The sequence below is a fragment of the Pelmatolapia mariae genome, linkage group LG3_W, assembly GCF_036321145.2.
Source record: "Pelmatolapia mariae isolate MD_Pm_ZW linkage group LG3_W, Pm_UMD_F_2, whole genome shotgun sequence".
NCBI lineage: Eukaryota > Metazoa > Chordata > Actinopteri > Cichliformes > Cichlidae > Pelmatolapia > Pelmatolapia mariae.
The window spans coordinates 27,178,730-27,194,669 of record NC_086229.1 but is presented as its reverse complement, the minus strand read 5'-3'; the positions used below and the strand labels follow the sequence as shown (position 1 = coordinate 27,194,669).

The following is a 15,940-nucleotide window of genomic DNA, read 5'->3' as shown; positions in this document are numbered from 1 at the left end:
ATACACCTCTTAATTAATGGCTAATTAATATTATGTTGAACACAGTCCAAAAGATTCAATAAGCCACATCAGTGTCTACTGTTGTTTTTTCCTAAACTGAGGACCTGATGGCTTTGACCTTTTCTTGTCCATCTTCCATCAGTAATTCTGCACTTCAGTATCAACACCCAGCCCCACAACATAAACTAATAAACTAATTGACTTACACCTTACTGCACAGATTCAGGGTTTTTCTTCTGAGATTTCACACAACCCAGGAAAAATAATTAATACATAATGGGTTTGGATTGACAATGTCATGATTGAAATGTGCTCTATTTGGAAGCAGTACGCCCCCTCCCCCTTCGACAGGTTATGTGTGAGACTTCAGCATAGCAGCAAGCATGTGCACCGAGGGCCCTCGCGCTCATGTTTTGCATATATGTGTGTGATATAATTTAGAAAACACATCGGTGCAAATTATAAGTCTGTGTTTGTTGTAGGGCTGTCAACGTTAATGCGTGAATGCCATCCTCACGATTAACACGATTAAAATTTTTAACGCAATCAGAACAAATGAAACACCCACTCACGCACATGATGCAAATACACAAAACTTTTGGGTGTTGAGCCAATTTTTTTTTTCTTTCTTTCATTTTATTTTTATTCACTTATGTTTGACACAGCACACAGATAGATAGAAGAAGTTAGGATAGCTATAATAAGCCCTTACAATATGTAAAGGGAGCCCGTTCTCACTCCCGAGGCGTAACATCACGACGTTTTGTCACGTCCCGTGGCGTTCCTGAGGAACGCGAAAGGTCACCTTCCACGTTGTTATGGTACGCAGCGGGTTCCAGCCCTGTATTGCAGCCCTAAACCTAACCTTATCGCTAAGCCTAACCTTATTTGTAACCTTAACCATAACCTTATGCCTAACCATAACCTTATTCCTAACCTTAACCAGCACTTTAATGACGTGAAATAGTGTTTTGCCCAGCGATTTTAAGGGAGAAAGCGAAGATGTGTAGATTGAGTCCAAACGGTTCTCATGTGTCCGCAGTTTTCCGATGTCATCACGTAGGAACGCGTTGGGTGCCCGAAAACGTAATATTTTGACGATTTGTCACCTAGCGTAAAATGTTACGCTTTGGGAGTGAGAACGTGTTGGTAAAGGACTCCAGTGACTGGGATATCCCCCACAGGGCTGTGAGAAAGTCAGGTTAAGGATGAAGGAGAAGGAAGAATGTGGGACTTTGGCCCCCTGATGCTGATAGAGCAGAGTGCCATCTACATGCTGAGGGTGGGATTGTTCCCTTGTGTTTCTTAATTCAGTGTTATTTACACAGCACTTTGCTTCCCTGGATGGTGAGACTAATCTCATCCTTCCTCTCCTTCTCCTTTCCCTCCTTCTCTTTCTCCTTCTCCTTCTGTTCTTCTGTCAGCTCATCACTCTAAGGGAAGGGCCTCCACGGTGTCTCCAGAGACCACAGGGTCATAGCGGCCTGTCCGGTGCTCCTTGAGGGCAGGGCCCCAATTTGGATGTGCTCGACATGCTGCCTTCAACCTCTGAGACAGAAAGAAAGACGCGTCTTTTAGAGTAGAAACATCAAGGCTTTTGAAGTAAAATTAGGTTTTCATTCTGTGACATTTTAGCTGCTTTATTTTCTTCACTGTGACTGAACTCCACTTAACTTTAATTTTCTCTCCATGCTTTTTAGTTCATCTGATAATTTAGCAGCTGCCATTGCACATTCACATCTCTTAAACAAGATTTATGGCCTGTCTAATTGTCAGAAATTGCAGCATTTCAACAGCAGGGCAGCTTTGTGCTGACACACATTGTACTTTCTATACTTTCTCCCAGTTATTAACAGTTCTGCAGCACTTGGGGTCTTTATGAAACTAAACATGTGGCATTAATGTGGTATCAATGTCCCCTTGGAGAGACTGGATAAAAGTGCACTGTTATAGCCTGCTCATTTTCATGTGTATGGGTTTTTTGTTATTTTTGTTTGTTTTTTTTGTAAATGTGTCACTTCCCTTGTGCTTCTTAATTCAGTGTTTTTTACACAGCTCAAGTTCACAAAAATAAGAATTTCAAGGTAAGGTAAAGGTCCTACAGTATTAGAAAGAGAACATCAGTACACCAAAAATTCCCTTGTGAGAAAATGCTTGATGATAGCGGGGAGGAAGAGCTTCCTTTCCAGAGGAAGTGAGCGAGACTCAGACAGGCAGAGAGAGAAAGAGAAAGAGCAAGAAGGAAGCTAGCCATGTATTGCAATTCACTGTGCGGTCATATCTTTCTGTTTGTACCGCATCATATCTTCTTGTGTTTTCAGTTTTGTTCATTGTTGCTAGCCTGTTTGCTGCAATGTCTGCATTTATGCCCTCTACCCCAAACGACACCTTCCTCTGTTTTCCCACTCTCTACGATGACCAGTTTTTCACTCCTAGTGTAGCTGTTGGCAATAAGAATCATAAAATTTCAAATGGTAGTTCAAGTGACCTCAGCACTAGCTGACACCAGCAACACATTTTTTTTCTCCTCAAACTAATTTGCAGAAAGCAGAGACACTTGAATTGATACCAAAAAAGTTGATTCTGTTCATCTGGATGTAGCGAGAAACATTTCGCCACTCATCCAAGTGACTTCTTCAGTCTCAGCTGACAGCAGCATTCCCCAACCTTATAAACAGTACATTTGCATAATGACTCAAACCAGCACCACTGAAGGAACGCTGGGCTGCATGGTCAGTTCTTTCATTCATAAACGTCTCTCCCGCAGAAAACGCTACATCAAGATGAACAGAATCAACTTTTTTGGATTTACTTACCTGCATGATTAAGCATGCATCAAGACTTGAATTAATATTTATTGTTTATGGTTTAAACTAATAGGTCAACTGCTTTTAGAGCTTATGTAATGCAAACGGGCAATTGAATCACAGAAAGAGATCTTTCCATTATTCGGCAAGCATACTTCAGCTGATATACAGTTGAGAGCTTTTCAGTTCCTCAGATGATGTAAAAACTTTGCTTTAATGTCTAGCGCAGCTTTTGCATGCAAAAATATTTTAACATGTTGACCTTTTTTGAAAATTTGTTTAAATGCTTCAGAGGGAAATTTAGCCTTTTGTATCTAACTATAGAGCAGTTTATATCAGTTTAATGGAAAGGTTTATAGAGACTTTCGATGACGCTGTACCTCTCTAAAGGTAGCTCCTGGTGACTTTGAGATCTTGTAGAGGGCGTAGATGGGTATGCAGACCACTGAGGACAGAGCCATGGCAAAGCCAATAGCCAAGGACCAGCCAGGATACACATAGTCGTTGTAAGTAATGGGTTTGTACTGGATCACTGTGAAAATCAGGATGAACTGCAGGGACAAAAAGAGAACAGGAAGAGCCTGAATGTGTGCAAAATGTATAACACAATAACAAAGATATATGTCACATGAGTGGGTAAAAACATGAAGATATAGGTGGAAAGTACGCCAGTGCAGGTGAAATCACTGTTGACAGCGTTTAAAAGTTGCAGATGATTAAATAAACTCTTACTGCAGCCAAAGGCAGTGAGTTTGGCCAACAGTTCTAACAGTGGCCCTGGAGGGCAGGGCAGCACTCTGTGCAAAGGAATGAAAAAGAGAGAAAAATGCCTGAAATCTGACCAGTAATAAACAACAATGAATTTCTTGGTTGGCCCAGCAGCTTAGTCCACTATTACGCCTGCTTGGGAAATACCATTGATATCAGCTGCATCTGTCCATTTCTCAGCCAGAAAGCTTTGCTTTTAGAGGTTTTAACTGGAAACAAAGCCAAAAAGATTAGCAGTGAGGGCAGCTTAAGTGTAGATTGGGTCCATAACAATGCATCAGCAGCACAGTGAAGTTAAGAACCTTCCATTCAACATCCTGCAGACTATACAAACTATTGCAATCACTATGACTGCTCTTAGATCAGTGTGCTTGTGTGTGTTCACTTACAGAGATAATCACAGGTGAGATGAATCTCCAGCACACTTTGAAGAAGAGAGGAGGCGGGAAGCCCAGCATCATCTCTACATCTTTGAAGTAGTTCTTGTGGCCTGCAAAGGAACAAAAACCCAGCATTCATCATCATCATCAACTCTGACTACTTGTACTGGACTATGTAACTAATATTATGTCTTGCTGTGTGATAAAGACCATCCAAGAACACCCTGCTTCAGTTTTGATAAGTGGTATTCTAGTTTTCAGTAGTCTGTTAAGTTAGTGCTTTAAACTATGGAATCCAAAACCATTGGGTGACATCACTGTGACCACGTCGATCTTTGATTCTGTCTATAAATTGTGAGTAATTGAGGTAGATGTATTGGGGCCCATAATCCATAATGAATGACACTCTACTGTACCTGCTAATAACTATATCTATAACTTGGATCTATCAGTAAATTGATTGCTGATTGGGGCCTGGCGACAGTTGTAACTGTCTTGGAGGCATAAAAACAATTACACTAATATTGTCTTTTCATTCATTGCACCTCACTTCGTTCAATTTAATGGACAGGACATAAAAAAAGACTTGTGTGCCTGTTGTCTGCAGTTCATTTATTTCAGTGTGCTTCAGTTTGTGCTAACTTAATGTAATTGTAATATTGTAATATTTGTGAAATTGAACTACCACAGTTAGAAAATGCACCATGTTCATTCTTTTTCCCTCCTTACCATAAATACACATGATACAGATGCACATGATGCATGAGATGATGACCAAAGAGAAACTAGCAGCATAGTTGTCCATCAGTAAAAGCCAATAGATTCCTGCCTACGTGCACACACACACACACACACACACACACACACACACACACACAAAGAAAAATTGTCAAAAACTTCAGCCCAGTGAGAAAGTGGTTGCATTTAAGGATGTGCTCACCACATGCATCCATGTTACCTGTGTCGTTAGCGGCACTCCCAGAAGGAAACCAGCTATGGCCACTGACAGCGTGACTATTGTCTTGTTCTTGATGATCCAGTCTGTACCAATTTCATCGACGATGGCCGTCACTAAAGTCTCCAGCAGACAGAACTACACAAACAGGGCAAAAGATTTGAGAGGAGATGAATTCTTGATCAAATTTCTGCTTACATGATAACAGACCAAAAGGAATCTTGACAAAAACCAAGGGGATTATCCATTATTGAGTGATTGTGAGGATAACAGCTCCTCGACTTCATTGTCCTGTGTATTTAAATGTATTTTTAATTAAATCCAATTGGTTAACAGCTTAACAGTTACAAAGACAGACACTACACTAAGTAAGGAATAGACACAATATATACAATGTATATGCAAGCATATATATATATATACACATACATACATATATGGAGGAGTTGTACAGGGAGATGGCCACAGGCAGGAATGATTTCCTGTGACGTTCAGTGGTGCTTTTTGGTAAACTCAGTCTCTCACTGAACGTGCTCCTGTGACTGACCAGCATGTCATGGAGTGGGTGGGAGGTATTATCCAACAATCTCTTTATTTTGGACAACATTCGCCTCTCCGACACCACCATAAGGGAGTCCAGCTCCATCCCCACAACATTACTGGCCTTAAAAATCTCAGTGCTCGCCGGCTGGTCCAGATGGGTGTAGATACGATTAAGATAAGATAAGATAAGACGAAACTTTATTAATCCCTCGGGTGAGTACCTCCGGGAAATTCAGTTTCCAGTAGCAAAGCACCGAAAAAAGTTGCATGTTACAGATACATTAAGGGGAATGAGAGTAAGGATACAAGCATAAATACACCATATATACACATATACACATATATAGATACAGAATATACAATATGGATAAATAGGATTGCTCATTTGAGTGAGTATGTTGCACAGTGATTATTGCACAGTTGAATATAAGAAAAACAGACAAACAAAAAACAAATATTACAAGCAAACAAATATTAAGCAGGTAGATGATGGCATCCTCAGTTCCTAGACGGGGTTTATAAGCGAACTGAAGGGGATCCAGATGTGGTCTGACTATGGGTCGGAGCTAGTCCAGGATGAGCCTTTTCAGGGTCTTCATGATGTGGGAGGTCAGTGCCACTGGCCTGTAATCCTGGGGGCCACTGGGAGGTGGCGTCTTTGGTATAGGGACGAGGCATGATGTCGTCCACAGCACTGGGACCCTCTGCAGACCCAGACTCAGCAGGAACAGTTTATGGAAGACTCTACAAAGCTGGGGGGCACAGGCCTTGAGGACGCTGGTCTGGTCCAGCAGACTTGCCTGAGTGGAGTCTCCTCATTTGCATCTGAACCTGGTCTTGAGTGAAAGTGATGGGTGGGAGAGGGGTGTCAGGATTCTCACCAGAGGCAACAGTGCTATGTGGAGAGAGAGGCACAGTGTGTGGCTCTGGATTCCAGGCTGACTACAGGTGAGGTTGTGGGGCTGTGAGCAGTCGCTGCCACGTCGAATCTGTTAAAAAACAGATTCAACCCGTTAGCTCTGTTCTCACCGACCTCAGCTCCCCTGCTGTTGGTTGGCCTGAATCCAGTGATGGTCTTCATGCCCCTCCACACCTCTCTCATGCTGTTCTGCTAGAGTTTCCACTCCAGCTTCCTCCTGTAATTGTCCTTAGCCTCTCTGATTTTGTCCTTTAGTAACACCTGGAGCTTCCTCACCTCCTCTTTATTCCCCCCTCTGAAAGCCCTCTTCTTGTCGTTGAGGAGGGCTTTGATGTCCTTAGTCACCCATGGCTTGTTATTTGGGAAACAATGGACAGTCTGAGCTGGAACAATGGAGTTGATGCAGAAAGTTGTGTAGTCTGTGATACACTCAATAAGTCCGTTGATGTCCTCGGCGTGAGGCTCAAAGAGTGTTTTCCCAGTCAGTCACCTCGAAACAGCCCTGTAGTTCTGCTAAGGCCTCCTCTGACCACCTCCTAATGCTCCTCATGATCACAGGTTCCCTCCTCACAATTGGCACATAGCGTGGGGTGAGGTGAATCAGGTTATGATCTGCCACTGTCTCACCGTCCCCTTCCTTCTTCTCTTCTGTCCTTGACCTCTGCATCCCCGATGTGTTTTTCTCCAAATTTCAGCTGGTACATATGCGGATCTGGCCGGCGAGCCGGCCGGCATCAGGGTGATCAGCTGATCTCGGGGGTAAACAGTTTGTGCAGTATGTAGGAGTTGTGCCGCAATCCCGCTCCTTGATAAAAGTAACAGTTCTGCGGCCACCAGCAGAACAAAAACTCTCTTAATCCACATGATTGAGGGAAAGATAATGAACGGATCAAAGTACGGTAAGGAAAAAAAGAATAAATAAGGGGAAAAGCCAAACTAACGAGAAAAACCAGGAGCAACTGTAACAGGCTGTATGCTGGTCGGCGCATGCGCATTCACGATATAACACCTTTTATGCATACTGGCTAAAAGATTAGGTTAAAAAAGCCAAGTACACACACACACACACGCACAAAGCATGTTTACCAGCATGTGATGCGTTATCTTTTGACAACACTCAAATGCATGTATTTGGAAACTGAGGGATCAATTGCTACAGCCAAATGTTTTCCTGTTCCACACTCAGTGGCCATATTAGGCAGAACTTAAATTTGGTAAGTGTCAGGTTTGACCCAATTTTCCCTTCACAACATCCTTAATATTTCATGGCACAGGTTCAGCAAGGAAATATTTAGGGGAGCTGAAGTGAACTCAATGTCATGTTTAAGAAACTAACTGTAAGCTGACTATAGCCACAATCATTGATACTCTGTGGCTATAAAAGGATGGACATGGTCAGAAATGATACTCATGTAGGCTGTTGCATTTAGACAATGCTCAGTTGGCACCAAAGGCCTAAAGTGAGTGTAGAAAATATCCTCTATACCATTACTGCACCACTAGCAGCTTGAAACACTGGCAGGATGGATCTGCGTCTTCATCTTGTCTATACCAAATTGTGACAGTATTGACTGAATGTTGCAGCTTAAATATGAGACTCAGACCATTTTTTTTTCCAATTCTCTGTTGGCCAGTCTGCTGGAGCTCATCTGCTTCAATGTGCTGGCCGTTTAGAGACCCTCTTCTGCATACCATGATTGTTATGAGTGGTTATTTTAGTTACTTTTGTCTTTCCATCAGCTTGAATCTGCCCAATCTCTGTGATATCAAACAAGGGAATTTTGCTCCGAAAGCTGCTGTCTATTGGATATTTTCTCTTTTAGGGACCCTTCTTTGCAGAGATGCTTGTTCTGGAAAATCCCAGCAGATCTCCAGTTTCTGAAATACTCACACCAGCCTATCTGGCTAACCATGCCACATTTACTGTCATTTAAATGGCCTTTCTTTTGTATTGGATTGCTTGGTTTGAATGTCAGCAAGTTGTCTTGACCATGTTCTTTGGTTGATTAAACAATAGTGTTAATGAGCAGTCGGTGTACCTAACAGCTCCTTTGTTAGGTACACCGACTGCTCATTAACACTATTGTTTAATCAACCAAAGAACATGGTCAAGACAACTTGCTGACATTCAAACCATGCCACATTTACTGTCATTTAAATGGCCTTTCTTTTGTATTGGATTGCTTGGTTTGAATGTCAGCAAGTTGTCTTGACCATGTTCTTTGGTTGATTAAACAATAGTGTTAATGAGCAGTCGGTGTACCTAACAAAGGAGCTGTTAAGTGTATTGCTTAATATAAGATTTCAGCAGGGTAACAGTTCAGTTTATTTGTGTCATAGCCAGAGCTGCACTGTAATATGTGCTCTGCATGTTATCTTGATGAAATAAGCAAGAATCTTTAGCCTTAATAGCACTGATGCCATGGTCACCGATTAACTTTACAGTAAGATATGTTAAGGAAGATGAACTTCCATCTTTACTTCTGAAACACTCCAAATACATTTTTCCAGATACAGATTTTCACCTAAAGATATCATTTAAATGAGATGTAAATGATCAGCAGCAAAAGACCACACAGGATGCCACTCCTTTATTTTTAAATATTTAGCAAAGTCCAAACTTGGAATCGGGCTTATAAGAGGTTACGTCTAATAAATTCAAACACTGTTATTTAGTGGGGCATAATGTTCACCATCTCATTTTTGTAGGAGTATCATTTTGTAGCTATGGGCCCACAATCAATTAAAAAAATAGCATACTACTTCGCCACATCTAAGTTATACCTACAAACATCACCGATAGTCTCCCTGAGTCAGCGATGAAAAACATATGGCATACAGGCTGACTTACTGTTGACTGACTTGTAAGCTTTTTAGCATTACACATCAGCAGGTCCAGATCAAATCTAATCCTGAGTTCCCCATGCAAACAATTCCAGTAAGTTCTCATTCCAGTGAATTTGGTCTGTTTACAGCATTAGCATGGAGGTCCACTCAGCATGCCACAAACAAGGATTAAAGATAGCATTTGCACATTGTTTTGTTGTTTGAAGGCTAACTGGAATCTGGTAGACCACTCCAGCTGAAAACATGAAAACCATTCTATTTTAATGACTGCAGATATATTGTCACCTATTTATACGTCTGTCTCCATACACATTAAGTGTAATGTTTAATTTTTTTATATCCACATGGTCATTAATTACTTATACTGATTACTAAGATTAATTAAGAAATTAATTATATGATTTCTAATAGTTCATAATGAAATCTTTGAGTGCTGCATGGCGCTGCAGCTTCTTGCTCTCACCTGAGTTCCCAGTCCCAGAAGGATGAGCATGAAGAAGAAAAGCAGCGACCAAAGCGGCGAGATTGGAAGCAGAGTGAGGGCTTCTGGGTAGGCCACAAAGGCCAGCCCCGGGCCATGGTCAGCCACCTCTGACACAGGGACGTTGAGGTGATGTGCCATGAAGCCCAGGATAGAGAAAATGACAAAGCCAGCATAAATGCTGGTGGCACAGTTGGTTATGCTGATGATGATGCTGTCTCTGTATGTTGAAAGGAACAAAGACCAAAACCAATTCAATAAATACATACCGAACACATTTGAAATGGTTAAAAGAAAATAAACAGGATCGGCTGATATCGCTCTACTCAACATTTTGCTGAAATGTCAATGTTTAATAAAACCCTGAATTAATATAGAACATAGCTTTATTAGTCTTAATAGGTATGAGGTATGAGTCAAGATAGTGTTGTAAAGCTTATTTACTCTGTTTACACTCTGTTTTTGACAGCTGACTGTTGCCCAGGAAACACCTTCTCATCTTTCTTTCATCTTTCTTTCATCTTTCTTGCTGCTTTCTTTTCACATTTCCTGTTTAGGGTTATCACAGAGGATGTCTCTGATTACTTTGATGCCAGTTCGTTTTCCCACACATATGGATTCTGCTCAGTCCCACTCTCTGCACTTCTGCATGCCCACCAACTGGTGATGTTACAGGAGTGCAAAAGGCAGCTCCACCAGGGATGAAGCTGCAGATAACAAGCTGATTAAGTTGCCATACAGCAGTGCCCACTGATAGCACAACTTCAAGCTTCCAGCAGAGGAACAATTATATATTTAACTTCTCCTCTTAGCCGCCTCCCCCGACACCCTCACTCCATCACCATGTGTTGACATGCTCAGGAGAGTAAATTACATATTTTTCCCTCCTTACCTCCCCCCTCTGTCCTTTTTCCTCCATCTTCACCATCTCTTTGTGCTTGAACACCAGGGGAGCATGCAAAAAGCCAGTCTTGAACACCAGCCTCCTACAGAGCTTTATCTCTGTGCCCACTTACCTCACCTTCTCGTTCTGTGACTGACTATCTTACCCAACTGCTCACAGTTGCTACTTAACTCCTCTGCTGTCAGTAATTCATCGTCACCTGGCCCTGAATGTGTGTTTTGTTTTGTTTTTTAACATAGCTTATAATGAGTTTACTCATAGTCTGTACAAACCTGAAACAGTTGTTGTGGAACTTGTTATATGATGCCATGGTAATGAGACTACCCCAGGCACAACCCAAGGAATAGAAGATCTGTGAGGCAGCATCTCCCCACACCTACACAAACAAAACGACAAACTGTCAGAGGCAGTACAAAGATGGGGGAAAAAAACAGCTCAAAAACATTTCTATATCCAGCGTATCTCATTCATCTACCTGCTAATGGAAGTGCATACCTTTGCATCAAGGACTTTCTGCCATTGTGGAGTTAAGTAGTACTTGATGCCATTGATGGCTCCATCCAGGGTAATCCCACGGATGAAGAGGATAGTCAGAACGACATAGGGGAATGTGGCTGTGAAGTACACAACCTGCAGACACACATAATCACCCAAGCTGATAAAATCATCCTATACATAAGGGTTTTAAAATGCTGTCAAGACAGGGTGCATGTCTGCATGTGTGTGTGCTGTAGGCTCACCTTTCCAGAGGATTTAACGCCCCTGATGAGACAGAGGAAGACGACAGACCAGGATACAAACAGGCATCCCAGGATAGGGAGACGGACCTCTCCAAAGTTCCCAATATCATCAGAGATGTTCAACACATAGTGTCTGAAAGACAGACAGACAGAGAAGGTTTCAGGTGCTTTAAATACTCCACATTTACATGCCTGACTAAAGTTGTGCTTTCCTTTGCAAGAGAAGAAAACTCTGAAAGAGAAAAAAAGCCCAGCTTTGCACTCTATCAACAGTCTTCAGCACATAGACAATATAAAACTTTAAGCAGGGCCGCACAAACCTTGTATCTTGTGATCAAACACATCCATCAGTCTGAATGGTCTTATATGTCATATTGTAATCAGTAACTAACAGGTGGTCTGTACTGACAAGCTGAGCAGTCCCACATTACATAACCGTATGTGCCCTCTGTCATTTAAATGCCAAGAAAAGCATCAGGGAGTGCAGTTACACAGGGCTGCTTCTTCTGAACACATTTGAATATGAGGCAGCAGACAATGACAACACTCTGACTTCCACTTTGATGGCCAATATTAATGCTAATACTGGCACAAAAATGATGATAAAATAAAAGAAAAAAGTTGGGGTAAAACTACACGCCTTTGAAGTGGGGGGTCACAAGTTCGATTCTCGCCTGGGGGCGTCTGTATCCAGTAAGGTTGCCCAGACTAGAACCTCCATGCTAAGCAACCGTACCGCAGACATGAGCGACAGACAGAAATATGAAGGCATACTGACGAGAAGTGGACTACTGGAACAAGAAGGCATCAGTGGGCAAGAGACGAAAATGCTACTATGCAAGTAACCCTGGCGGAATGGGTTACATGAATGGAATCTTCGATACCCAACATCCACATTGACGGCGAAACAAATAGTAGCTCAGTGTTCCAACATTCGGAAGAAGGGGCTGCTCTCACACTTAGAGATTGACAAGGTACAACACCCATGCTACGGCAAGGGGGAGCCAAGATGACAGGTCGGGGGAAGATAACATCAACCCCACCCAAGATTCGGTACCAAGCCCCAAGTGCAATAGAAGGATCATTGAATGCGAGAGGAACTGACCTGAAAGATAGAAGAAGGTTTAAGCAGCCCTTTGCTGCCCAGTCCGACCGGGCTAAAGCTATTACTAAAGCTAATGTGGTGTTTAGCTGCAGACGGGAGCCCGTCGTCTGTTGTGCAAAACAAGGGGTTTAAACTATGATGAACGTGCTTGAGCCACGCTATGATATCTCGTTGTGCGTCCACTTCAGTGACAAGATCGTTCCAAGCATGTATGAGCAGGAGAAGTTTAAAGTTATGGCTGAACTGTCCCAGGCATCTTCTGTTGCTCTAACTACAAATGGGTGGACCTCCAGGGCAACGGAAAGCCACGTGACCGCTCGTTATATCACAGCGGAGTGGTAGATACAAAGCCCTGTTGTGATGGCATGCCACACATGGTAAGCTCCACACCTCACCACCAGTTGATTCACCTTAGTTTAATTTACAGTCACTACTTTAAAATATCCTACTTATTGTTCAATATTGTTTCTTTATTAAATGTATTCATTTTTCCATCACACCTTCCAATGTTTATATGGTGTGCACACATATCAACCTTGCAAGGTCTAAGTTCTGTTTTTATGTTATATTAATACATCTTTCTTTCTTTGAGTTACCTGGGGTTTGGCTTCTCCTTCTGTCTGGCAAAAGGCGTGGCAAGGGGCTGGGAGAGCTGAAATACTACTGACAGCCTAATTGGACAGAACCAAGTGCTTCATTGCCTGGGGGGTGTTTCATTATTGTTTAATTGTCTTGTATTAGTTGGTTATATGGCAGCCATTTTGTTTTCCCCCGTGTGTGTCATTTGGTTTAGCTAAGCCAGTATTTAAGTCCCCCCGTGTGTCATTTCAGCAGGTCAGTTTATCTTATGTTTGTTTGAGGTTTTGTTAACTATTATCTTGAGTTTAGTCTATTGAGTTGACCTCTTTTATTGGTCTGCCTGTTTAAGTTTTGGCTTTGTTAAATATATTTTCATATTTTTGGGTCAATAAAACCCCTTTTTTGAATTAAACCACCTGTGTCCTTTATGCTTTACTGCTTGGTCCCTGACACCTGTACTGCCCTATAGATTCCATTAGATTAGATAAAACTTTATTTATCCCTTGGGTGGGTTCAAACTGAAATTCAATTTCCAGTAGCACAGCACCCACAGAAGTTGCAGAATGTGAGCAGAAATACACCATGTTTACACATTTATAAATACAGAGAATACAAAAGGGATAAATAGAATAAACAGGAATAAGAATACAAGGGAACGGCCCATTTTAAGTATTGCGAGTCTATTACACCGTTGGATATTAACAAAAACTATTGCACAGTAAAAAGGCACTACAGCTACTTGTTCCCCCCTCCTCTGTCCCCGTTTCCCCTCCAGCGAGGAGTTAAACATTTTGATGGTGTGTGGGACAAAGGACTTTTTAAGTCTGCTGGTCCTTGACTTCGGGAGAAGCAACCTGTCACTGAACAGACTCCTCTGGTTGTTTATGGCCGTGTGCAGAGGATGCAGAGGCTGCCCAGCATGGTCCACAATGTCCATATTGCACCTTAATTTATTTTTATATGAGTGCGTGGAATGAGTCTTCAGTTGAATGTTTTTTAATAGGCAAAAATTCTTAAATAAGTAAACGGCGAGTAGAATTTTTGTCTTTTTTTTTTTCTATTTTTGCTGATCCGAAAATTGATCCGATCCGTGACTTTAAAACCGTGATCCGATCCGAACCGTGAGATTTTTGATCCGTTGCACCACTACTCGGTGCACAGACTCACTACAGCTTATCACCCTCAGACGAATGCTACTGAACGTGTCAACCGGACTCTGAAAACTGAAATCCGCGCTTATGTAGGAGATAAACAGACATCATGGGACAAGTTTCTCCCTCAGATATGCTCTGCGTACCGACCCCCATGACAGTACAGGTATGACTCCTGTCATGGTGCTTTATGGTCATGAGTTAGACACCCGGTTTGACCTTATCACCCAGCCTTCTACAGCAGGTGTTGATGAACCGGGTGTACCTTACCCTGAGACTCTGAGAGCCTCCCTGCAGGAAGCTCACAACCACGCCAGAGCAGCTCTGGACTATAACCATGACAGACATAAAACATTACTATGACTTGAGACACCGACATGCCACGTTTCGTGTTGGTGGCCTTGTGAGAGTTAAGACACACCCCAGGTCAGACGCTCAGTCTAACTTTACTGCTAAACTTGCAACACTGTTTGAGGGACCATTGTGTGTATCTCAGAGACTCAGTGATGTTAATTACAGGCTCACTTGGGTGGACTCCAGTGTGGATGCAGGTGTTTATTGTGTTGTGAACATGCAACCGTTCCATACCTGGAACTCTCTCAGTTCCAAAGAACACTCTGTTTCATCTCCTGCTGGGAGAGAGATCATAGGGAACTCTGAGTCTCAGGCCCACCCTGGCCCCCCTGCAGTCACTGACATTGACTCTGAGCCATTCCCCTTTGATTTACCGGACATTGACTCATTGACTCCACTTCTGGTGTGGGCGCTGTTTCAGACAGTCTTTCACCCAGATCTGTCCAGCACCTGGCTTCTGGTGGACATTACAATCTCAGGACCAGACATTGCCCCAGAATTACGTCTGGCTGGAACAACAAAGGATGGACTAATGATTTTCACACAACCAGGCTTGATTTTAAGTGAAATTTTTTGGTTAAACCTGTTTGATGCTAGAATATATATTGTAGTTCTATAAATGCTAGACATAATCTGATCCAATTTAAGGTTGTGTTTAGGTTGCATTTTTCTCCTGCTAAAGTGGAAAAAATATATAAGAATGTTTCAGCCCTCTGTGTTAAGTGTTCAAGTGATCGAGGAACTTTATCTCACCTTTTCTTTCAATGCCAAAATCTACAGCTTTTTTGGAATCATCTGTTTGATTTTCTGACCAAAGCCATTGGCAGGGAGGTCCCATGTACCCCCTTTGCAGCTTGGTCGGGGTGTTTGAACCGGGATGGGCAAGGGACAAGACAGAGATGCTGTGTCAATGACTACACTTGTGGCTAGAAAGCTGATACTTCTCTGCTGGAAGTCTGATAAACCTCCTACCTTCGAAATGTGGTTGAGAGAATTTGGAAATGTACTCCATCTGGAGAAAATCAGGTTTACCCTGTCTGACTGAGAGAGAGTGTTTTATAAGATTTGGCAACCAGTCATTAGCCTGATGGATAAACTTAAGTGAAATGTACTCTGTTTTAACATTTATGTATGCTGTATTACCACCTTATTGACTTGCCGTCCACCTTCTATTGTGTTCTCTTGAAGGTGATTGTTGTATACTGCTCAATTATAAAATCCATAAAAATATATTGAAAAAAAAAAAACACCTGTTTGATGCTGTCTTGTTGCATTGCTATTTTGAGTCATGATATGTAGATGTTTCTGTTTGCTCTACTTAATCCAGTTTTATGGCTCTTTAGTGCTTTAAGGTTCATTCTTGGCATTTAATTAAAAAAAAAAGGAAAAAAGGAAAAAAAAACAAAG

General features: G+C 42.1%; 1 pseudogene; it reads right to left on the bottom strand.

The window, feature by feature from the left end:
* Window positions 1–1,316: 1,316 nt before the first annotated feature.
* LOC134621507 (sodium- and chloride-dependent glycine transporter 1-like) overlaps window positions 1,317–15,940 on the bottom strand; it is a 45,378-nt pseudogene continuing 30,754 nt past the window's right edge.